Consider the following 22,034-nt stretch of genomic DNA (forward strand, 5'->3'; position numbering starts at 1 on the left):
TTATATACATTGTTTCCCTAAGTGCTTACCACAGCCCAGTGAGGTAAGCACCAACATTATGCCCATTTTACAGGTTAGAAAAGTGAGGTGTAGAGAAGTCATCTGTCCAAGGTCACACAGTTGGGAAGCAATGGAAATGGAACTTCATCTCTGGATGTTGGGCTCCAGACATCTGAAAGCTCTTACTCATCATCACCTGATGGTTCCTGTCAAAGCTTTATTACCTGTGCTCCTTGATTTATCAACTCTAGACAGTATCTATTGATTTCTTAGTGTGATTAATGAGAATTTAGCTCACTTATTCCTTCTGTCTACAAATCTTGGATAGAACATGTTGCCATATTCAGTTCTGTTGTGGGTAAATTTGGGGTTTTGAATAATATTCATTAACCTCAATCCCCTGTCCCTACTCTACAAACATTTGTTGATGGGCTGTGTGGGGTCACCTATGAGTTGGGTGATAGAAAGACCATCCCAGATTTTCTTCTGATTCAGTCTCATCCACCGTAGCACCCAGCAGGTGCTTGATAAGTATCTGTGCAGTGAATAAACACAGAGAGGCTCAGTACCAAAGGTGGGAAGTGACCAGACAATCTCAGCCAGGGGAAGGGCATGATAATGACAGCTGGCAATGTCAGCCTGACTTCTTTTGAGACACCGCCTCCAGCCACCAAGGGAACAGGAGCTATAAAATGGAAATTGAGGGGAAAAGGCTTCAGAGCAGCTGTCAGGAAGCACCCCTCCCCTACCTCGGCTGAGACAGGGATGACCTCACTGCGACTTTGTCTGGGCTGACACACCTGGGTCTGTCCTGCTAGCTTGCCGGAGACCACCACGGCACTCACGCAGGCCCCTGGCCATCCTCCCCTCTTATGGGAAACATGGAGTTTATGCTAGCACCGGTTCCATAATGGGCTTTCTGAAAAGGGTGTTAGGGGCGACATCCTGGGGAGCCTTCTTACACAGACTGGAGAATCTGGGCTGGCATAGCTGTGAAGAGTCCAGCAGGTGAAGCCAAAGACCACCTGTCACAGGGCCTTTGATGGCGTCCTTCTGCCTGTAACACTCCCTCCCCGTGGGCCTAGCTAGTTCTTTTATTTATTTGGCAGCTGCAGGCCTTCGCTGTGGCACTCGAGATCTTTCATCTTACTTGTGGCATGTAGGATGGAGTGCCCTGGCCAGGGACTGAACCCGGGCCCCCTGCACCAGGAGCATGGCGTCTTAGTCCCTGGACTACCAGGGAAGTTTTGGCCTGGGTAATTCTTACTTATCTTTTGCACCTCAGGACAGAGCACACGGTCTTAGGGAAGACTTCTAAATCCCTCAGACTGGGTCACATGCCCTATTGTAGATCCTGTAAGTCTTTTCTCTCTCTAGCACTTAGCACAGTTGTGATTTTACATGTACTAGAGTCATTACTTGTATGAGGTCAGCTTCACCCACTAGATTGAGCCTGTCCCTGCTCACTGCTGTATCCCCAGCACCTAGCCCAGCACCCAGCACAGAGTAGTTACTCAGTAAGCATCTCTTGAATGAATGAAAGAGTGAAAGAATGAATCTTAATTAAACTCCTTAAAACAAACAGTCCATTTATGGGAAGTTTAGCCTCCTCAAAACACAGCAGTATTTTTGCACCTGGAAAAAAGAGGATGACGTTTCAGACCCTAACCACTCTTGTTCAGTCTCATGATTCGCCTACTGAAAGTGGAGTGACCCTCTGATGATTCCCACTGACTTTGGGGGACATCTCACCACCCCCTCCACATCCTTCCTCTTCATTGCTCCTGCCGTGTCCTGTCACCAAGGCGGCCTCTTTACCTCGCACCTCAGTGATTCTCAGCCTTGGCTGCAGCTAACCGACCACATGTCTGTAAACACACAGGTGCCTGAGCTTCTGATTCAAGGGCAGTAAACAGTCTCCTCACTGGTCTCTCAGGGCTCCAGGTTTGGCGTCCCCAAACCACTCTCCAAACCATGAAGCAGCTGCCAGAGACATCTTTCTAGAATGCAAGCCTAATCATGCCACGCTCCTGGGTGTAACTTCCCCCTGCCTCCCACTGCCTTCAGGACAAACCTCAAATTCTCGGAGAGCCTTCCAAGGCCCTGTTTCCTTCCCTGGGCTCATCTCCTTGTTGGTCCTTGGACTCCTCACTCACACTCTGCTCTAACATGGTGGCATCCTAAGGGCCTGAACAACTGGGTCATGTTCTTTCCTTCCTCTGAGTCTCTGCTACCCTGTCCAAGGTCAAAGAAAAATTTATTCTGACACTTGTTAAACTAATAAGGAAGACTTTATTCAGGACTGTTGTAGTAGGAGAGGGAGCTGGGGTTCAACTCATGATACAACAGACAGCTGGAAATTTATAGACAATAAGCAGAGCAAAGGGATCAATAGATGGAAAATTACTAAGAGGAGACACCAAGGGTAAGGGCTAAACTGGCCTAACCATATTCTTGCTAAAGTCAGGCTGAGGGTTTAGACATCAAGGGTGAAGGATAAGGAATTTGATCAGATCTCAAGGGTGTGAGGATGACTTAGTGGTATCCTTTGCTAAGATTGAGCTGTGTGGCCCAAAGATAAGTGTGGGGGGAGGGGCAAGGTCATGGCCTAGTCAAGAAGAGGGCTAAGAGGAGCCTGATGAAAGTTTTGTCAAGGAGAGCACCTTTGTCGCCAGCAACCCTTTACTGTGCTCTGCTCTGCCTCTGACAGTACCTGCTTCTCCAAGTTTCCAGAGGTGCCTCTGAGAAGTCTTATCTGCCCCTCCTCCAGGAACAACTCTCCATCTGTCCTAGGTTAGCACTTATTACATCCAAGTGTATCTATCTGTTTACTAGCCTGCTACCGAGTTTGACTGTGAGCAATTTGAGGGCAGAGACTGTATTTTGAATCCCCAGTGCCTAACACTGTTTGAACCTCAATAAATGTTTGTTGAATGAATACAGCTTGATGAACAGGATCTCATGGATCACTGTTCTGCTCAGAAACAATCACTGACTCTGCTTGGCCTGCATCAGTGGGTTTCAGCCTTCAGTGAGCATCAGAATCATCAGGAGGGTTTGTTAAGCACAGAGTGCTGGGTCCCCCTCCAGAGTTTCTGATTCAGTAGGTTGGACTGGCATGTCTAATGACAGGTGAAGCTGCTGCTGGGCCCTTTGGTAATCGCTGACCTATAGGAGTGAAGCTGATATCATCCCCAAGTGAGATGCGCACACTCTTTTTAAAATCCAAAGATAAGAGGATGAAATAAGCAAATTTCAGGTGAGGCATGAAGCAGATATGATCTCATGATTTAGGTGACCTCCTTCTCTGCCTAAAGTGTAAGATTCTCTTTTTCTTTCTCCCTCTCCCTCTCTCTCCTTTGCAGGCTGGAGTGACAGCTCAAGGCTTCGTTTCATTGCCCTGGGCTTCATTTGTTGAGGGAGGGGCTGCCTTCCAGCCCCCTCTGCCAGGCCTGGTGCCAGGCTGAGAGCAAGGACTGCAGCCCCCGGGTGGCTGACTGGCACACCAATGCAGGGGACCCCTCCCATCTCACCCCCCATGATTGGCTCCTACTGCAAATAGATTTAGGGAGCAGAGACAGCCAATAGCGGCCGGGACCAGAGCAGGCTGCCCACAATGACTCTACCCAGCCCAAAGCAGGTCAAGGTGCAGCTGTTTGCAGGGCACATGGACAGAGCTGGGATGTGCAGGCTGTGGTTCTCATACACGTATATGAGGCCTTTGGGTTGTGGGGCAGAATCAAGTGTGGAAGAGAAAGGGGACTGTTCCGAGGGGCAGGACTGAGGTCTAGTTCCAGGGAGGATCTCCTTCAAATGCTAAATCTGAACCTGGCCCTCTAGGCCACAATGAAAGAATATTTGTCAAGACAGGAAGTTAGAACACGTCTTTAAAAAAAAAAAATTGTTGCCTTAATTTCTAACTTCTAACTATTCAGACATGTGCTATGAGGGCCTCCATCTATACCCTTGCTCAGGCCCTGCAAATGTTTGGGGTGCGCCTGACTGTATGAGTGATTGGGACTCCTGAGGGTCTGTGCTGTTTCCCCAGGTTCAGCATCAACACCGGGAAGTCACAGGTAGTCCTGCCTTCCTGAGGACTGGCCAGTAACCCTCAAAAGCACCTAGAGAGATTTTTCTCCTTCTAGGGGGTGAGGGTGAAAATAGGTTCCACAGTTAAATGACAACAATTTTGTCTGCTCATTGAGATCAAGGAAGAGGCCTGGACCTGGGAGGTTTAGATCTGGTGTTCCCAATCAAGTTGTCAGATGGTCAGCAGGGCTGCAGAATCAGACAAACCTCAATGCTGCCACTTCCCAGATGTGTTTCCTTGGGCAAGCCGCCTCTCTAAACCTCAGCTTTCTTACTTGTTAAATGCAGGTAACTGGAATGCCTGCACACAGAGGGATTACACCAAAGCCTTTAGTACAGGTGGGTGCTCAGTGTTAGCTGCTGTTTCTGATTTCCTGGGTTAGCTCATCCCCATTTGGTGTGGCTTCCTCCCCAATCGACCCCACCTTTGGCAGAGTGTAACAAATTGAAGAAATTTATCCTCTGGTTTCCCGGCTTGCCCTTTGGACATCCTTTGTATGTGGGGACCCTTCCTACTCATTTCAGGGGCCCATGATGCTCATCTTACAGCTCAGGCGTTCTTATCAACGTAGGTTCCTAGGTTCCTGCCTCAGAGATTCTGGTTCACTAGGTCAGGGGTTGGCCCAGGAATCTGCATTTTAATGAGCTCCCCAGATGAGTCTCAGAAAAGAGGCATTTCTTGGAGAAACACCGTGGTTGAGAAAGCCCAAAGCAAGAGCAGCCTCTGGGAGACAGGTTCCTCTTTAATCGTAAGCACTTTTCTAAGAACCAAGCTGCCCAAGAATGGAATCAGCTACCCTAAGACATAGTGAGCCCCCATCAAGGAAGATGTGCAAGAAAAAGCAGGATGAATACCTGACAGAAATAGGCAAGGAATCAAACCTTAGCACGGGAGTTGGGGTCTGTGACCATGAAAATCGCTGAGATTCCATCTTCTTTTTCAGATCAGGAAGTGCTCTCTTAGTCCTTCATACTGTATCTCCATGCTCCCTTTCCCAGGGTGATCTGGGTTTGAGTCTTCTGCTTGAGAATGGCAGGAATCTGTTTGTGTCCTCAGACAGAAAGCTGGTGAGGAAGATCATTCTAGGCTGCCCCACTCAACTGAGACAACAGAGGGAAACCCCATGTAATTTTCTGGGAAGAAGAGCCCTGTCTCAGGCCTCTTGTACCCACTGACTCCCGCCTCTCCCCCTTCTCCATCCCCACACGTGGTTTAGAAAAGAAGTCAGAAGCCAAGAAGGTTGTGGAGGCAGTTTGAGACTGTGCTCAGAAGAGGACTTGGAGCCGCCGTGCTGCAGTGACTTGTGCCTAACGCTGCGTGTAATCGCTGCCATGTGTCTCTGTCAAGAATGCGTGTGCACTTCAGCATGGCCCATGGAAACTCCCCCGTCAGGACCCTTTGAGTGGAAAACAAATGGACAAGTTAGGACAGTGATAAATTCTGCTGTCCCTCTGTTTTCAGATGCCCCCAGCAGCAAAGCAGCTAAGCTGGGGACAAGAGCAGAAGTTACCCTTGGCAGCCAGGTTCTGGGGGCCTGGGGCATATGGTCACTCCCCAAGTACATCCTCTCAAAGTGGGGCCCAGGCAGTCCTTTGTTTGAGCAGATGGGTTGACGTGTCCGTGGTTAAGGAGCTGAAAGAGGAGTCGGGGAGAACAGGAGGGCTGCAGGTTTCTTTATCTGCTCATCTGTTCTCACCATGAGAACTCCCACCCCAGCTGTGTCATCCGGGCCTAGACTTGCTCTCCAGGTGTCTAAACATGGCTAGCTGTCTTCTCACCTATTTCCCAGAAGCCAGCAGAAAGCGTTCCTCCTACCCGACCTCCGGAGGTGTCCTTGGATTCACAACACCTCTGAGCCAAAGGGGAGTGTTTCCTGCTAGGACAGGACCCCTCCCCCAGTTTGAGGGCACTGAATCCGTCGTCTCTTTAGCCCTTATATCTTTCCATCTTGAAAAACAGTTTTTAGGAATGATGACCACACATTGGGCACCTACTCTGTGCCATAAATATTGCAGAGAGTTCCACATGCGTAGCCTCAGCTGTTCCTAAACATAAAACTATTAGCCCCAGAAGCTGCTGTATAGCACAGGGAGCTCTGCTCAATGCTCTGTGATGACCTAGAGGGGTGGGATAGGGAAGGATGGGAGAGGGGGGCTCAAGAGGGAAGGGATATATGTATGTATGTATAAGAGATAATTATGCATATGGAATATAAGAGGTAACTATGCATATGGAGTATAAGAGATAACTGTGACAATGATTGAGTTCAGTTCAGTCGCTTAGTCGTGTCCGACTCTTTGCAACCCTATGGACGGCAGCATGCCAGGCCTCCCTGTCCATTACCAACTCCTGGAGTTTACTCAAACTCATGTCCATTGAGTCAGTGATGCCATCCAACCACCTTATCCTCTGTCGTCCCATTCTCCTCCTGCTTTCAACCTTTCTCAGCATCAGGGTCTTTTCAAATGAGTCAGCTCTTTGCATCATATGGCCAAACTATTGGAGTTTCAGCTTCAGCATCAGTCCACAGTGATTGAAGTGGTCCCAGATTTCACTCTAGTTAAGGTATTGATGGCTTTGGTTAAGATTCTGATGGCTCTCTGCATAAAGTGATACATGAAATAATTAGCAGTCTTAACCAAGGATTTTGGGCTTCCCAGGTAGCTCAGTGGTGAAGAATCTGCTTGCCAAACAGAAGATTTGGATTTGATCCCTGGGTTGGGAAGATCCCCTGGAGAAGGAAATGGCAACCTACTCCAGTGTTCTTGCCTGGGAAATCCATGGACAGAGGAACCTGGTGGAATATAGTCCATGAGGTCACAAGTGTCAGACACGACTTAGAGACTAAACAACCACCACCATCAAGGATTTTACCAGGTATACCTTGATGCAGAGAAGAGTGCAGCTCCAGACTCATGTTCTATAGGAAGTCTTCCATCCTTACTTCAGTGCATTATGATTGGTGTTCATTAGAAGTCTTGGTTACAGGTGGTAGGAATGCAAGTCAAATGTACCTGAGAAATAAACAAATTCAGCAGCCAAAAATTTAAAAACCAAGCATAACCTAAATATATTGGCTAGCATAACTGAAAAACTCTAGAAGTAGGTACTGTTAGATATAGGCATGCAAATGATGTCATCAGGATTTGTTCTCACTACCTTCCAGCTTTGCTTTCCTTTGCGTTAAGTTCATTTTCAGGTGGAGAAGGCGATGGCACCCGACTCTAGTACTCTTGCCTGGAAAATCCCAGGGATGGAGGAGCCTGGTGGGCTGCAGTCCATGGGGTCACTAAGAGTCGGACACAACTTCACTTTCACTTTTCACTTTCATACATTGGAGAAGGAAATGCAACCCACTCCAGTGTTCTTGCCTGGAGAATCCCAGGGACAGGGGAGCCTGGTGGGCTACCATCTACAGGGTCACACAGAGTCGGACACGACTGGAGCAACTTAGCAGCAGCAGCAGCAGCATTTTCAGGCAGGCTCTGCTCCTGTGGAGACTCCAGACATCCAGGCTTGCATGCTACCAGTTTAGCAACCTCCAGGGAAAGAGTATTTCTCAACATTCTAGCAGAAGTCTTGAGATGGATTCAGATTGCTCCAAATTGAATAAGATGCCCATTCTGAGCTAATTACAATTGCCAAGGAGGAACTGGAACACTCCATGGTTAGACTTGGGTCATGTGCTGACCATGGAGATGAGATAATCTCACTAGAGTCCAATCTCACTTAGTCCATGGACTAAGAGTAAGGGAGGCATGGTCCCCAAAGGGAAGTGGAGGAACTGCTACCAGAGAATGGGAGTTGATGCTAGGCAGGTACAAACTGCAGAACTTTTTTCCCCCAAGATCATGGAGAGAATAGGAGGCAGAAATAGTACTAAAATTCAGTCTTTTGAATCTCAAAGAAATCTGTTTTTTCTTTTTTGGTCAAACTGCATACATGTAGAACTTTCCCTTTCCCACCCAGGGACTGAACTGTGCCCTCTGCAATGGAAGTGCAGAGTCTTAACCACTGGACCACCAGAGAAGTCTGAAACCTGGTTCTTAAGTCAAATAGACTAAAGTGTAAGGGCTGGATCTGCAAATAAAGCTCTCAAGCCTCCTGGGATTTCCCAGAAAAATAATGAGGAGGATGGGGGTGGAGAGCTGGCAGAAATAGACACTTCCCGTTCTGATGAGACTCAGACTCTCAGACTTGGAAAACCACCAAGTCTAACTTCTCCATTCTCTTTACAACATCCTCTCCAGGTGGCTGGACCGCCTCTGCCTGGGTGCCACCAGGGACAGGAAAAACACTCCTTTTTTGAGGCAGTCATTTTTTTTTTTTTTTTTCAAGATACTCTGACCATTAAAAATAAATATCCCTATTTTGAGTCCCAGCTGTCTTCCTGTAGCTTCCGCCTCCTTGTCCTGAGAGTCACAGAGAACAAGTCAAACGTTGGAGTGGCCCAGAATAAAAGAACTCAGAGACTGAAGGTCAGAAGAACACGGTTTTCCTGTCTGTTCTCTACATCTGTATCTCTATTCCTGCTCTTAAAATAAGCCCATCTGTTCTATTTTTCTAGATTCCACATATATATGTTGCTATACAACATTTGTTTTTCCCTTTCTGACTTACCTCACTCTGTATGATGGGAGGAAGGGGAGAGTGGGGAGAATTGGGTGACGCCCCAATTGGGTGAGTTTGGATTAACATGTATACACTACAAGGTATAAAACAGATAGCTAGTGGGAAGCGGCTATACATTATGGGGAGTTTAGCTTAGTGCTCTGCAATGACCTGAGCGGTGGAATGCAGTAGGGGCCGTGGGATGGAGATCCCAGAGGGAGGGGGTATACGTACACATGGAGCTGATTCACTTCATTGCACAGCAGAAATGAACACAACATTGTAAAGCAATTGTGTTCTAGTTTAAAAAAAAAAGGAGAAGAACATGGTTTTGATGAAGGTCCTCTACTAGGAGAGCAAGAAAAATGTAATCGAGTGCAAGCATGAATGTGAAAGTACTTTGCATGTCACAGATCTGCATCATTATCTGTCAGACACTTATTGTAGGCACTAAAGGTATTATCTGATTTTATTCTTATATAAGCATTTGAGAGAAATACTATTTTTATTCCCGTTCCACAGATGAGAAAACTGTTGCCACCAGAGCTCAAGTCCTGGGTAATTTAAGTGGCAGAGTGGGGATGTGTATTCTAGTTCTGACTCTGCCACTTAAATTACTGTGCGTCCCACACGTGTCCTCATCCAACACTTCACCTACAAGAAATATGCAACAGCGGGTATTGCTTTAATTGGTTCAGGCTAAAGACTCTTGGTGCTTCCCCAGGGGCTCAGTGGTAAAGAAACTGCCTGTAGTGCAGGAGACGCGTGTTTGATCCCTGGGTTGGGACAACCCCCTGGAGGAGGAAATGGCAACCCACCCCAGTATTCTTGCCTGGAAAATCCCACGGACAGAGGAGTCTGGCCAGCTGCAGGCCATGGGGTCCTGAAGAATTGGATGCGACTGAGCATGTGCACACATGTGCAAAGACCCTTGAGTTGGTGGGTTTGTTTGGTTCTTCACTGTTTCATGAGGTTGCTGAGCAGTTCTTGGCTTTCCCATCCTCTCTGTGGGATAGAGAGAGCTGCTGAAGGTGGGAGCATCAGCCAAGCACAGCCCCCCAGCCAAAGGCTCACTCAGAGCCAAATGTCCTGCAAAGATGTTTTCCCAAATAAATCCTTCCCTTTTCCCTGGCCCAGAGATTAAATAACCCACAGGCGGCACTCCAAACAGAGAGAAAAATGAAGAACAAGGCAATGCATGTTACAAGAGCATAAAAAGGACCAGGCTCTGTTTACTCAGACTGGGAAACAGATTCCAGGGACAATGTGTCTGCTCCAGTGTAATTATCCTGAAAGTGGTCAGCATTTTACTCAGCTCCAAAACTCATAAAGAGTCTTCAAAGAGATGAATATTCTGGGGGCTGTTTTATCAAAAGGGACTTAAGAGGTAAGGTTTCTAGATCAAATTCAGCTCTTAATTGAATCAGCCAAAAACTGAAAAAATAATAAAAAGGGAGTTTTATGAAATAGGAGGATATATTTTAGATATGCAGATTGAAAGGAAGGGGTAGAAACTGACCCACGTACCTGACAGAATATCTCCACATTGCTGGCTGGTATTAGTGAGAGTAGAAAGAAATGAAGTTCTTGGAATTATAAACCTCTAACTTGGAAGAAATATGGAGCATCCATCTGTTGTATCTTTTTCACTTAATTCATTACATTTGATTCAACTTGTTTTTTCAATAAATAATGATTAGGGCATGTGTTAAGCTCTGGGGACACAGTGCAGAAAATAAGGCAGCCCTTCCTTCAAGGAGCTTACCATCCACAAGTACATCCCAAGGTCAGAGGCTCAAGCCCCAACCTGTCCATCTTAGCAGAAAGAGTGCATTCCTGACAGTTTTCCCACCCCCATACTCCTCTTTACTTTTCTGGGGAGTCCCATGGGGCTTAAGAGTTTAGTAACAGAGTTAACTTTCACATTCCAACCTATTTGACCTTAAAACTGATTAGCTCGAGATTCAGGAGGCCAGATTCTAGTCCTTTCTCTGCTTCCTACTATCTATGTGATCTTGGGAAAGAAGATTCTAATCCCCTACAGAGGGAAACTGAGCCAGGGAAGGCTTTCCTCCTCTTGCTCCCCAATCCCCATGGTATGTTTGAATGGGCACACATCCTCATGTGTTTAAGCAAGCTGTTTAAGCCCCCTGTTCTCAGTTTGATTAGATGTAAAGTAGGACTATATTTTTGTTAAGATAAATGTATGTGAAATGTTTACAATAGTGGCAGTTTCATAATAAACATTCGATAGACATGAACTACTGTTAGAACACTGTGGACTATTTTTTCAAAGTATTGATCACCATTTAGTATAAATTATTTATATGTTTAAATGGCTATTCGATTTATGTCTGCCTCTCCCATTAGACTGGAGAAGGCAATGGCACCCCACTCCAGTACTGTTGCCTGGAAACTCCCATGGACGGAGGAACCTGGTAGGCTGCAGTCCATGGGGTCGCTAAGAGTCGGACACGACTGAGCGACTTGACTTTCACTTTTCATTTTCATGCATTGGAGAAGGAAATGGCAACCCACTCCAGTGTTCTTGCCTGGAGAATCCCAGGGACGGGGGAGCCTGGTGGGCTTCCGTCTATGGGGTTGCACAGAGTCGGACATGACTGAAGCAACTTAGCAGCAGCAGCAGCTCCCATTAGACTGTAAATTCCATACGGCTGTTTTTGTTGTTGTTCAGTCGCTAAGTCGTGTCTGATTCTTTGCAACCCCATGAACTGTAGCACGCCAAGGCTGTTTTACCTACCGTTATATTCCCAGTGTCTACTTCAGTGAGCTGGCGTAAATGTTTGTTTAATGGGTTAATGAATGAGTGAATGAGTTTCTTTCCCAATCCATCTCAGATTGCAGAAGAAAGAGGAATCTAAAGGACTGCCAGAGCATCTGCTCCGGGAGGTATTCTCAAACAGGCTCCAACAGCTGCTTGCGCTAGAAGCCACCATAAAAAACCATTCTTAAAAGCGAGAGGGAGAGAACAGCAGTAACGGAGAGATCTATGGCCCAGCTGGGCTCCTGGATCTATGACTGCAGCTAGACTTGGGGGATGGAAGGAGGAAGGGCAAGAAGGTGGAGGCAGGAGCTCAAGAAAGGAAGCACCGGCATAATTTTGAATCAGAAACAGAGGAAGACACTCAGAGAGGCAGAGACATTCATCCAGAAAGGCCCTCCGTTGTTGACAGAGACAAAGATAGAGTAGGAGAAGGAAATGAGGGAAGACAAGTGTTTGAACTGGCAGCTAATTCTGCAAATCCTTGAGGGTTTTCGAGAGATAAAGAGTAATGCAGGTTTCAGCCTTGGCTAGTTGATTTATGACCAGCAAGAGTTGGATCACACTGGAGCTGAGCATGTGAGGTGGCTGTGTGACCTGGAACTTCTCAAAGCCATGCCTAGGACTTCCTGGGAGAATAAGATGATGACCAGCTTAAAGGATGGAGGAGGAGCTGGCTCTAATGGGACATGAACTATTCTCGGGGGCCAGGAAACCACAGAATAGAGGATTTAGAATGCCTCTTTAATTACCCTCACATCTAACTTCGAGCCACACAGGAGGTTTTGACTCAAGAGTCTGACCCACCCTTCTTTCCTTCCTCCCTCCCTCTCCCTCCATTCCCTCCTTCCTTTCTGATTTACGGAGCCTCCACAATGTAAAAGGCCACTCGGGATGCAGAAATTAAGTTAAGACATGATTCTTAACTTTTAAAGAGCTCTCAGTGGTATAGCAGAGAGAGAGGAAAAGCAGGGAACAGAATAAAAGGTGCGGTATAGGACCATTTATATACTCTATTTTTAATTTGCTTATGATACACGGACTTAACACATATTGCAGCTAAAAATGTTAAATAGATTTGGCAGGAACAATCCAAATTTCTGGTAGGATGAGGTGGGGAGGAAATGAAATTGTCTTTAGATGAGCAACAAGTTGCTTATGTTATTTTTAAGAAATTTGACAAATATTTTTTTGAATTTGTCACTTTCAGATGGTGGATACTTGGCTATTTGGTATATGATATTCTTTTAAAATTTCTCAGAGTTAAAAAAAAAGTTCAAGAAATTGAATACTCGATTTTAATCCATTGATACAAGCCACTTTTCTATTTTCATTCTTCCACATTAGTCCCAGAAGATGGAAACACCAGGGGTGATTTCAGGTAAAACTTAATCAATCTCTTTCCAGTCCATGTTTTCTGGAACAAATTATCCAGGATTGAATCAAACAAGCTACTTCATGCTAAGTAAGAGAAAAATAATACTTGTTCCATGAAATATCTGCATTTTCCCAAGACCTCCAGAAGTTAAGGAACGTGGGTAGCTCAGGCAGGAAGGGTGTGAGAATTGAGAACCAAAGTAAGCAGCATCCTGAGCACCTGTGGGTTGGAGGCCCGGACTACTTATGGTCTCTTTCTCCTAGGGCGTCCTATACACTAGGATGCCCCACTTTGTAGGCAAGCAATACGATGAAAAGAGCACAGGCTTTGCAGCCCAGCAGAGCGGGGATATGGGCCCCTTGGTAGCTGTCTGACCTTTGGAAAATGACTAAGTCTCTCTGAACTTTAGGTCCCTCCTGTGTAAAATGGGACTTTTTTACTTCTCAAGGTTGTTGTGAGATTTAAATGACCCCATAGAAGTTAAGTGTCCAGTAAGCCCAATTAGTTTACCCAGAAACCATTAGATTCTCAGCACATGTCAGCTCCTTCTCTCTCAGAGGTAGAATTTCCTCCAAGGGACATATGAAATATGGCTCCAAGAGCCAACTCACTAAATGGCCATAGTTGCCAGAACTTCCTCTGTCTTAAGAAATATTCCCTTGTGGAGAAAAGAGCATTGTAAGTGGCAGAAGCAATGTAGACGCTGGGCCTAAACATGTCAAGGGCTTAGAAGAAGGCAGGAGTCTGAACATCAGACGACAACAGAGCTGAAAGGGATGTTGTTGGGCCCCAGGAACTATTTCCCAAACCTCTCTGTGCATCACCTGGGAAGGGTAGAAGTCCCACAGATTCTTGACCCTCAGGTGAGAATTCCCAAGAATGGGACTCAGGAATCTTTTTCTGAGAAAATTCCTGCCCAAATGCAAATCAAAACAAGGACTTATCTTTTTAATCTGTTTGATGGCAAAAACATTTTTTTGATGATGTCAAATGTTGGTGAGTGTGTGGGGAAATGTGTGCTCTAACCACGGCTGGTAGGTGCAGCCACTATGGAAGGCAATTGAGATTGTATAAAGCTGGTTGCCCTGGGATCCATGTCATGGGACTCTGCGTAAAGAGTGGGGTCCAAGGATGCTTGATGCAGGATTGTTTCAAATAGTGAAAAGTTGAGAACTAACTAAAGTCCATCAAAGAGGTATGTCTGAATAATCTATGATAGACTTGGATCTTGCAAGTTAATAAGAATGAAGTGAATCTCTGACTGAGAAAGACCTCCAAGAAGTACTATGTCAAAAAATAAAAAACAAACCAAGTTGCAATATTTAAAATAGATCACCAACAAGGTCATACTGTATAGCACAGGGAACTCTGCTCAATGTTGTGTGGCAGCCTGGATGGGAGGGGAGTTTGGGGGAAAATGGATACATATATATGTATGGCTGAGTCCCTTTGCTGTGTGTCCATAAATATCACAAGACTCTTTAGAGTTCCTTGGACTTCAAGGAGATCAAACCAGTCAAACCTAAAGGAAATCAACCCTGAATATTCATTGGAAGGACTGATGCTGAAGCTGAAGCTCCAATACTTTGGCCACATGATGCGAAGAAATGACTCACTGGAAAGGACCCTGATGCTGGGAAAGATTGAGGGCAAGAGGAGAAGGAGGCAACAGAGGATGAGATGGTTAGATAGCATCACCAACTCATGGATGGACATGAGTCTGTGCAAACTCCAGGAGACAGTGAAGGATAGGCGGGCATGGTGTGCTGCAGTCCATGCGATCTCAGAGAGTTGGGCATGACTTAGTGACTGAACAATAACAACAGTACTTCAACATAAAATAAAAGTTAAAAAAAAAAAAGACAAGCTGCAACGTACTTATACAATGTGACTTTTGTGTAAAAACTAACAACAAAGAAGTAGGCAAGACTATACAGGTTTGATGGATATCATCATGTTTATAAATACAAAGAAAAAGATCTGGGAAGATACATACTTGTCTGATACCTAGAAGGACTGGGGGATAAGGAAAAAGGATATTTTAGCTTTATATGTTATGTTTTAACTTTTTTACCAATAGAAACTAAGTCTTATTTCAGGCTGCTATAACAAAGTAGCATAGAATGGGTGTCTTATAAATAACAAAATTTATTTCTCACAGCTCTGGAGGCTCAAAGTGTGAGATCAGGGTGCCAGTATGTTTGAATTCTGATGAGAGCTCTCTTCCAGGTTGCAGTCTGCCCATTTCTCGTTGCCTTTTCACTTGGCAGAAGGAGCTAGCTGCCTCTCTGGCCTCTTCTTACAAAGGCGCTAATTCCATTCATGAGGGTTCCACCCTCATGCTGACCTAACTATTTCTCAAATATCTCACATCTAAATATCATCACAGTAGAATTAGGATTCCAGCATATAAACTGTGGGGGGACACAGACATTCAGTTCATTGCAATAGAGATTCATTAGTTAAGTAGATAGTTTTGAAATAACTATCTGTGTTAGTCGCTCAGTCATGTCTGACTCTTTGTGACTCCATGGATTGTAGCCTGCCAAACTCCTATGTCCATTGAATTCTCCAGGCAAGGATACTGGAGTGGATTGCCATTCCCTTCTTCAGGGAATCTTCCCCACCCAGGGATTGAACCCCAGTCTCCTGCATTGCAGGCAGCTTCTTTACCATCTGAGCCACCAAGGAAGCCCTGAAATAGCTACTCTGAGGCATAATTGTTATATGATAAATTGCTCATAGTTAATTTGATAATTTTGGTACATGTGCACATGTGTGAAACCAGTATTATAATCCAAATTATGAGCATGTTAGTCACACCAAAGTTTCCTCATGTGACAAAATTCTGTCCAATGACACAAAGAGACACATACGAATAAAAGACCTCTACTTTGCTCGATGTTGTTACTACCAGTGATGCCTGGGATAGTGTCAGCCAACATGTGACCCAGGGTAAAATGCAGTTCCTTCTGAAACAATACCAAAATACATAAGGATAGCAGATGGGAAAAGAGGGAAGAACCTGGGACCTTGGCAATATTGCTGGGCCACCAAATTAACTCACCCTGGAACTACCCTACTTTGGAACGTCTGGTTATAAAACTGATAAAAAATGTTCTTTATCGTTTAAGCCTATTTGAGCCGGGTATTCTGTTATTTATAGCCATAAAAGCATCCAAAGAGATGTGCTTTGAGAATTAATGGAGGGTTGGTGTCCTTACTTTAGAAATAAGAAAATCAAAAAACCAAAGCAAAGGTTATGAGCAGTCAGAGATATCTAGAAGATGAAAGAATTGCTCAAGGTAGGATGTGACATGGGATAGCCAGGAGCGGTGGCTAGAACGTTTAAGCATTCTTCCTGGGTATCCACAACATCACCTGGGAAGATATGCTGTGGGCTTACTGAAGGCAAGGTAGAAGAGAGCTTGGACTGTGGTTACTGGGCATCAAAGGGAAATGGGACCTCTGACTATTAAGGAGCTGGAGGCATCTGGATTATCTTCGAACACTCTGATTCCCAGTTTCCCCACCTGTAAAAAGCATACAATAGTTTCTCCCATGACTATCTACCGGGTTATTGTGGAGGGAGATCTGAGACAAGGCAGGAAGGGCTGCAAAAATCAAACGCACAACACAAATGTTCACCTCTACCTTTTGCTTTCTACCTGTCAGAGCAAATATATTGAACCAGGTCATCTGGGTATCTCTGAGAAACTGCTGTATACAATTTACAAGCCTTGGCAAACAAACCAGAAATTTTTCAAAAAGACAGATCCTTCCTTAGACCCACTGGCAACATGTCAGTGAACTTTCTTTCCATGTTTGGGTGTGCGGGTAGGCATGTAATCAGAGAGTACATGGACATGTTTGCAGTATGCATCTGTGTGTGTGTGTGTGTGTGTGTGTGTGTGTGTGTGTGTGTGTTTGCACGTATGGGGATAGCAGAGTGCAGATGAAGCTCAATCAGAGTCAGGCAGACCTAAGTGCGAGTCCAGACTCTGTTATTTCCCAGCTCCATGCCCTCGAAAATGTTTTTGAACCTCTCTGAGCCTCAAGTTCTTCACCAATAAAATGGAGCTACTATGACTTGCAGAGTGAATGAACTTGACAGCTGAACTTTAAAGTGCTCTGCAGGCCTAAGAATATGTCTGAGATGTGTATGAATAAACCTGCATATGTTATGTGTATTTCAGTTTGTGTGTGTGTATGGGGGGTGGATATGAATAATGTGTGTATAGGAGGTGGACATGTGGGTGTGTATCTTTATACACATGGGTGGTGTGTCTGATTGTGTGTTTAGTTAATGTGTGAGAGGAAGGGAGGAAGGATGGAAGAGTAAGCCATCGGTAAGAACAGAAAGACTGGAAGAAGGAAATTAGGAAGGAAAGAGGGAAACCAGACAGTGGGAGACCAGATCTTGCAGTTCTTTCTGGAAGCCTCTGCCAGCTCCAGGAACGCAGACTGGAATTGGTTCAGAAACCTCAGGGACTCTCTCTGGAGCCAGTCCATCTGCTGGCTTCTCTGTCCCAGAATCACCTCTCTGCACTTAGAGACATTTTCCAGGAGGCTGGGACTGAGTGGGGATGTGTTCTGAGTGGCAGGGTGCATCTCCTTGCCTTTGCCTGGAAGGCTGTGCATGGCTCTGGGCATGACTGCTCCCTCTGATTATCCAAGCCAGGCTCAAATATCCCCTCCTCAGGAAGGCATGTTCTGACCTGCCAGTCTACAGCAACACTCTTCTCCCTAAGTTACCCACAGAAAAAATTCTACAGCATTTCAAGTGGTGAAAAATAACACACCCACAGCAAAGTATAAGAACATAGGTTACAGCATGGTGGCTGATTATAAACCAAACACCGTGTCACCGTCAACCCTATTAAGAAATAAAATATCGTGTTCATCCTAGAAAGATGCTCTCCTCCATCCCTAAATAGTTCATCCAAGGCATACCCCATCTCCCTTCTGTAAGGTAACCCCTATCTTGATCTTTTGGTAATCCCATCTGTGCTGCTTATTAAGCTGTTGTCTCAATGGTTTAAACCTAGACTCTGAGCTCAATTTTGTGATACAAAGGCTGGGGCCCTGCAAGCTACTTTCCTCTCCATCACCTCGATCCCTCTTAGAAGCTACCAAGAAAGGGCACTAGAAGGAGACTGGCAGGCCTGGAGGAGGGAGAAAGGACTTGCTTTTTCCTTTTTGCTTTCTGTACCTGTCAGCGTCACCACAACAAGGCAGTTTAAATACAAAAGCAGGCATCTGCCTTCCTGGTCTTCATCCTTTTGCTTTTCTAGAACCCACACCCTGATCTTGGTGAACCAGACTTATTTTATAGGTGAAGACATGGGAACACTGGGAAGTTTTAAGTTAATGTCAGCCATAGAGAGACATGAAGTGTCCTTTTTCTGTGTGTTGTGCGACATGAGCAGAGTTTGAGACATTTAAAAAAAAATTATTTATTTGGGTGTGCCATGCAGCATGTGGGCTCTTAGTTCCCTGACCAGGGATCGAACCTGTGTCCCCTGCATTGGAAGTGAGGAGTTTTAACAGGTGGACCCACCAGGGGAGTCCTGAGACCTCTTTGGAAAGCCCGGTTTCCTGAACTATAAAATAGGAATGAGTTGTTTCTTTGACTGTTGTGTGAAGTGAGATCACAAGCATAAGGGTCAAGCACAATGCATATGCTAAGAGGCTGTACAATGAGAACTTCTGGTAAGGCTGTTATTGTCGTTGCTGGGGGGCCCTGTCCCAGGTGGAGGACTCCTGCAGCAAGCTCAGTTGTTAGGAGGAAGGATATAGTCACTTGGATCCACAGCACTTGGGCTGTGAACTTTGGGTGGGTGGTGGGAACAAGGACCAACCTGAGACATCATCAGAGGTAGGTGAGGAAATTGAGACTCGGGAAGAGAGAGAAAAACCACACAGAAAAGCAAGGGTGAGGGAAGAGGCCCCAACAACCTTCACTGCCTGGGACCTCTGACCACTCACTGTCTCCCCAGTTTCAGCCAAAAACATCTCTAAGAAAGTCCCTCTACCATTTCCTTGGGGACCGGCAATGTGCTTCCAGGTGTCTCCGTGAGGCACCTGAGCTAATTCTCATTCACTTTTAGTTACATTCACTTTACTGAAAATTTATCAGGTACCAGCCAGTTGTGTTCCTGATAAGCCACTCTGAAATCAAGCAGAGGCCGGTGAGATCTCGCCTGCTGATGCGGTCTCACTCTCTATCAGTGATTCCCCAAATGACCCTGGGAAGTCTGATAACCCCACAGAGCTGCACCTGAGCCTATGGAGTTTGGTCCAAGTGGGGAGACTGGCCAGAGCATCATTAGACTGGTGGTAGCCTGAGCAGGGGAAATGGCTGTGCTCTCTGTTTTTTCATTCTCAGAAGTCTCTGCTGCTGAGACCAGGAGAAGCAGCAGTCAATGCCCAGGCAGAACTGTGACTTCTGGGAGTCCACCTTCAGAGGCTGACCTGAGCAGCCCTGAAAGCTGAGGCTGTGTGGGAGAGTCCTGGTGTGGCAGTAACTGAGGGCCAGTTTGGTCCAAAGGCCAGCCCACTGTAGCCAGTGGCATCCTGTGTATCTTTGGAGTGATTATGGATCAATAAAGCCATGATTGCTCCCTTGCTTGAGTGCTGCACTGCATTTATCAGGTAAAGGAAATGGTCCATCAATAACAATTTGCACTCAGCAAACAGTTATTTAACCACATGTTGATTTCATTAAGTCTGGATCACAGTTATCATCATAACAACAGTGTTTGCTTCCCACTCTCCTGCCTTAGAGTGAAAGGTTTGAGAGCTCAGCCCTTGTCTGGGGCACTCACCTTGGATTTTGAGTGATTAGCTCCTTACTAGGAGGAAGAAGGGCTTCCCAGAAGACACTAGTGGTAAAGAACCTGCCTGCCAATGCTGGAGACAGTAACAGACTTGCGTTCAATCCCTGGGTTGGGAAGATCCCCTAGAGGAGGAGATGGCAAGCCACTCCAGTATTCTTGCCTGGAGAATCCCATGGACAGAGGAGCCTGGCAGTCTACAGTCCATGGGGTTGCAAAGAGTTGGACATGACTTGGCACACACACAGGAGGAAGAAAGGATTGGGCAAACGGATTTAAAGGACTTAATGTCATTATTCTGATTAATTAATTACTTAGTGAAATATTTGTAAGTCTTCCCTAGTGGCTCAGACAGTAAAGAATCTGCCTGCAATGCAGGAGACCTGGGTTTCATTGCTGGGTTGGGAAGATCCCCTGGAGGAAGTCATGGCAACCCACTCCAGTATTCTTGCCTGAAGAATCCCATGGACAGAGGAGCCTGGTGGGCTACAGTCCATGGGGTCACAAAGAATGGGACATGACTGAGTGACTAAGCACAGCAAGATGTATCAACTGCTGTGCTAGACGTCAAAGGTATAGTATTGAATAGTTGGACAACTAGGTTCAGTGTCTACATTATCTACTACCATGTAACAATAATACCACCAACTTCAGTTCAGTTCAGTCGCTCAGTCATGTCTGACCCTTTGTAGCATGCCATGGATTTGCAGCATGGATTGAAGCATGCCAGGCCTCCCTGTCCATCACCAACTCCTGGAGTTTACTCAAACTCATGTCCATTGAGTTGATGATGCCAACCATCCCATCCTCTGTTTTCCCCTTCTCCTCCTGCCCTCAATCTTTCCCAGAATCAGGGTCTTTTCAAATGAGTCAGCTCCTCCCATCAGGTGGCCAAAGTATTGGAGTTTCAGCTTCAGCATCAGTCCTTCCAATGAATATTCAGGACTGATTTCCTTTAGGATGGACTGGTTGGATCTCCTTGCAGTCCAAGGGAATCTCAAGAGTCTTCTCCCACACCACAGTTCAAAAGCATCAATTCTTCGGTGCTCAGATTTCTTTATAGTCCAACTCTCTCATCCATACATGACTACTGGAAAAACCATAGCTATGACTAGATGGACCTTTGTTGGCAAAGTAACATCTCTGCTTTTAATAAGCTGTCTAGGTTGGTCATAACTTTTCTTCCAAGGAGCATGTGTCTTTTAATTTCATGGCTGCAGTCACCATCTGCAGTGATTTTGAAGCCCCAAAAAATAAAGTCTGTCACTGTTTCCACTGTTTCCCCATCTTAGCAGCTTAAAATAACACACATTTGAGACTTCCTTGGTGGTCCAGTGGTTCTGCCTTCCAATGCAGCGGGTATAAGTTCGATTCCTGGTCAGGAAACTAAGATCCCACATGTCACAGGGCAACTAAGCCTGCATGCCACAACTACTCTACAGCCTGTGCTCCACTACAAGAGAAGACTGTGCGCCTCAGTGGAGACCCAGAGCAGCCAACAATTTTAACAATTAAAAAAAAGAAAAGCAAAAAACACATTTGTGATCTCAAGAGTTTCTGGAGGTCAGCAATCTGGGTACAGGTTAGCTGGATCATCTATAAGGTTACAATAAAGATGTCAGTCAGCATTGGGATCTCATCTGAAGGTCTGACTAGGCAAGAATCCATCTCCAAGCTCGTGTAGCTGCTGGCAGGGCTCAGGTCCCTGTAGGCTAAGACTAAGAGCCACAGTTCCTGGCAAGTTGTTGGCCTCCCCGATATAGCCACTTGCTTCATCAAAGCCAGTAAGAGAGGCAGTTTCCTAGCATGTCAGCCTTGACCATTTCATGTAACTTTATGTGATAGAATTGATAGCCGATCACCTTTACCATATTCTGTCACAGGTAGTCTTCGTCACAGGTTCTGACCAGACTCAAGGGGGTGGTGTGAGTCTAGGAGATGAGGATAATTAGGGACGATCTTAAGGTTTGTACACTATACAGATTCTTCCGTGGCTCAGCTTATGGAGAAGATAGCCACAAAATGTAATTACTATGAAGTGCAGTTCAGACTATACAAGGGGGAGAACCCAGGTAATGTTTTCCTCACCTGTCTAATGAAGGCATATTTAAGCTTTCCCCTGAAGTATAAGAAAGAATTGCTCAAAACAGTTGTGGGGTGGATATATGGGGAGACCATGTGAGTGTGTGATGCCCAGAGGATTTCAGGCTGAGGAATTCTAAACATATAAAAATGTTAGAGCTAAAGAGAGACTTAGTGATTATCTAGTCTACTGGTTCTCAGTTCTGGATACACTTTGGAATCACTGGAAGAGTTTTATAAACCACTAGTGTCCAA

The 22,034-nt window shown here is 45.6% G+C and overlaps 1 long non-coding RNA gene across 1 annotated transcript in view; it reads right to left on the bottom strand.

Annotated features, from left to right (window-relative positions):
• The window catches only part of LOC102390938, a 55,082-nt gene that overhangs the window by 16,825 nt on the left and 16,223 nt on the right, over positions 1-22,034 (bottom strand). The window contains exon 2 of the long non-coding RNA XR_006553271.1: positions 6,974-7,104. This is a non-coding gene — a long non-coding RNA (uncharacterized LOC102390938). The remainder of the gene's footprint in view (positions 1-6,973; positions 7,105-22,034) is intronic.

Source organism: Bubalus bubalis, chromosome 9 (assembly GCF_019923935.1).
Source record: "Bubalus bubalis isolate 160015118507 breed Murrah chromosome 9, NDDB_SH_1, whole genome shotgun sequence".
Classification (NCBI taxonomy): Eukaryota; Metazoa; Chordata; class Mammalia; order Artiodactyla; family Bovidae; genus Bubalus; species Bubalus bubalis.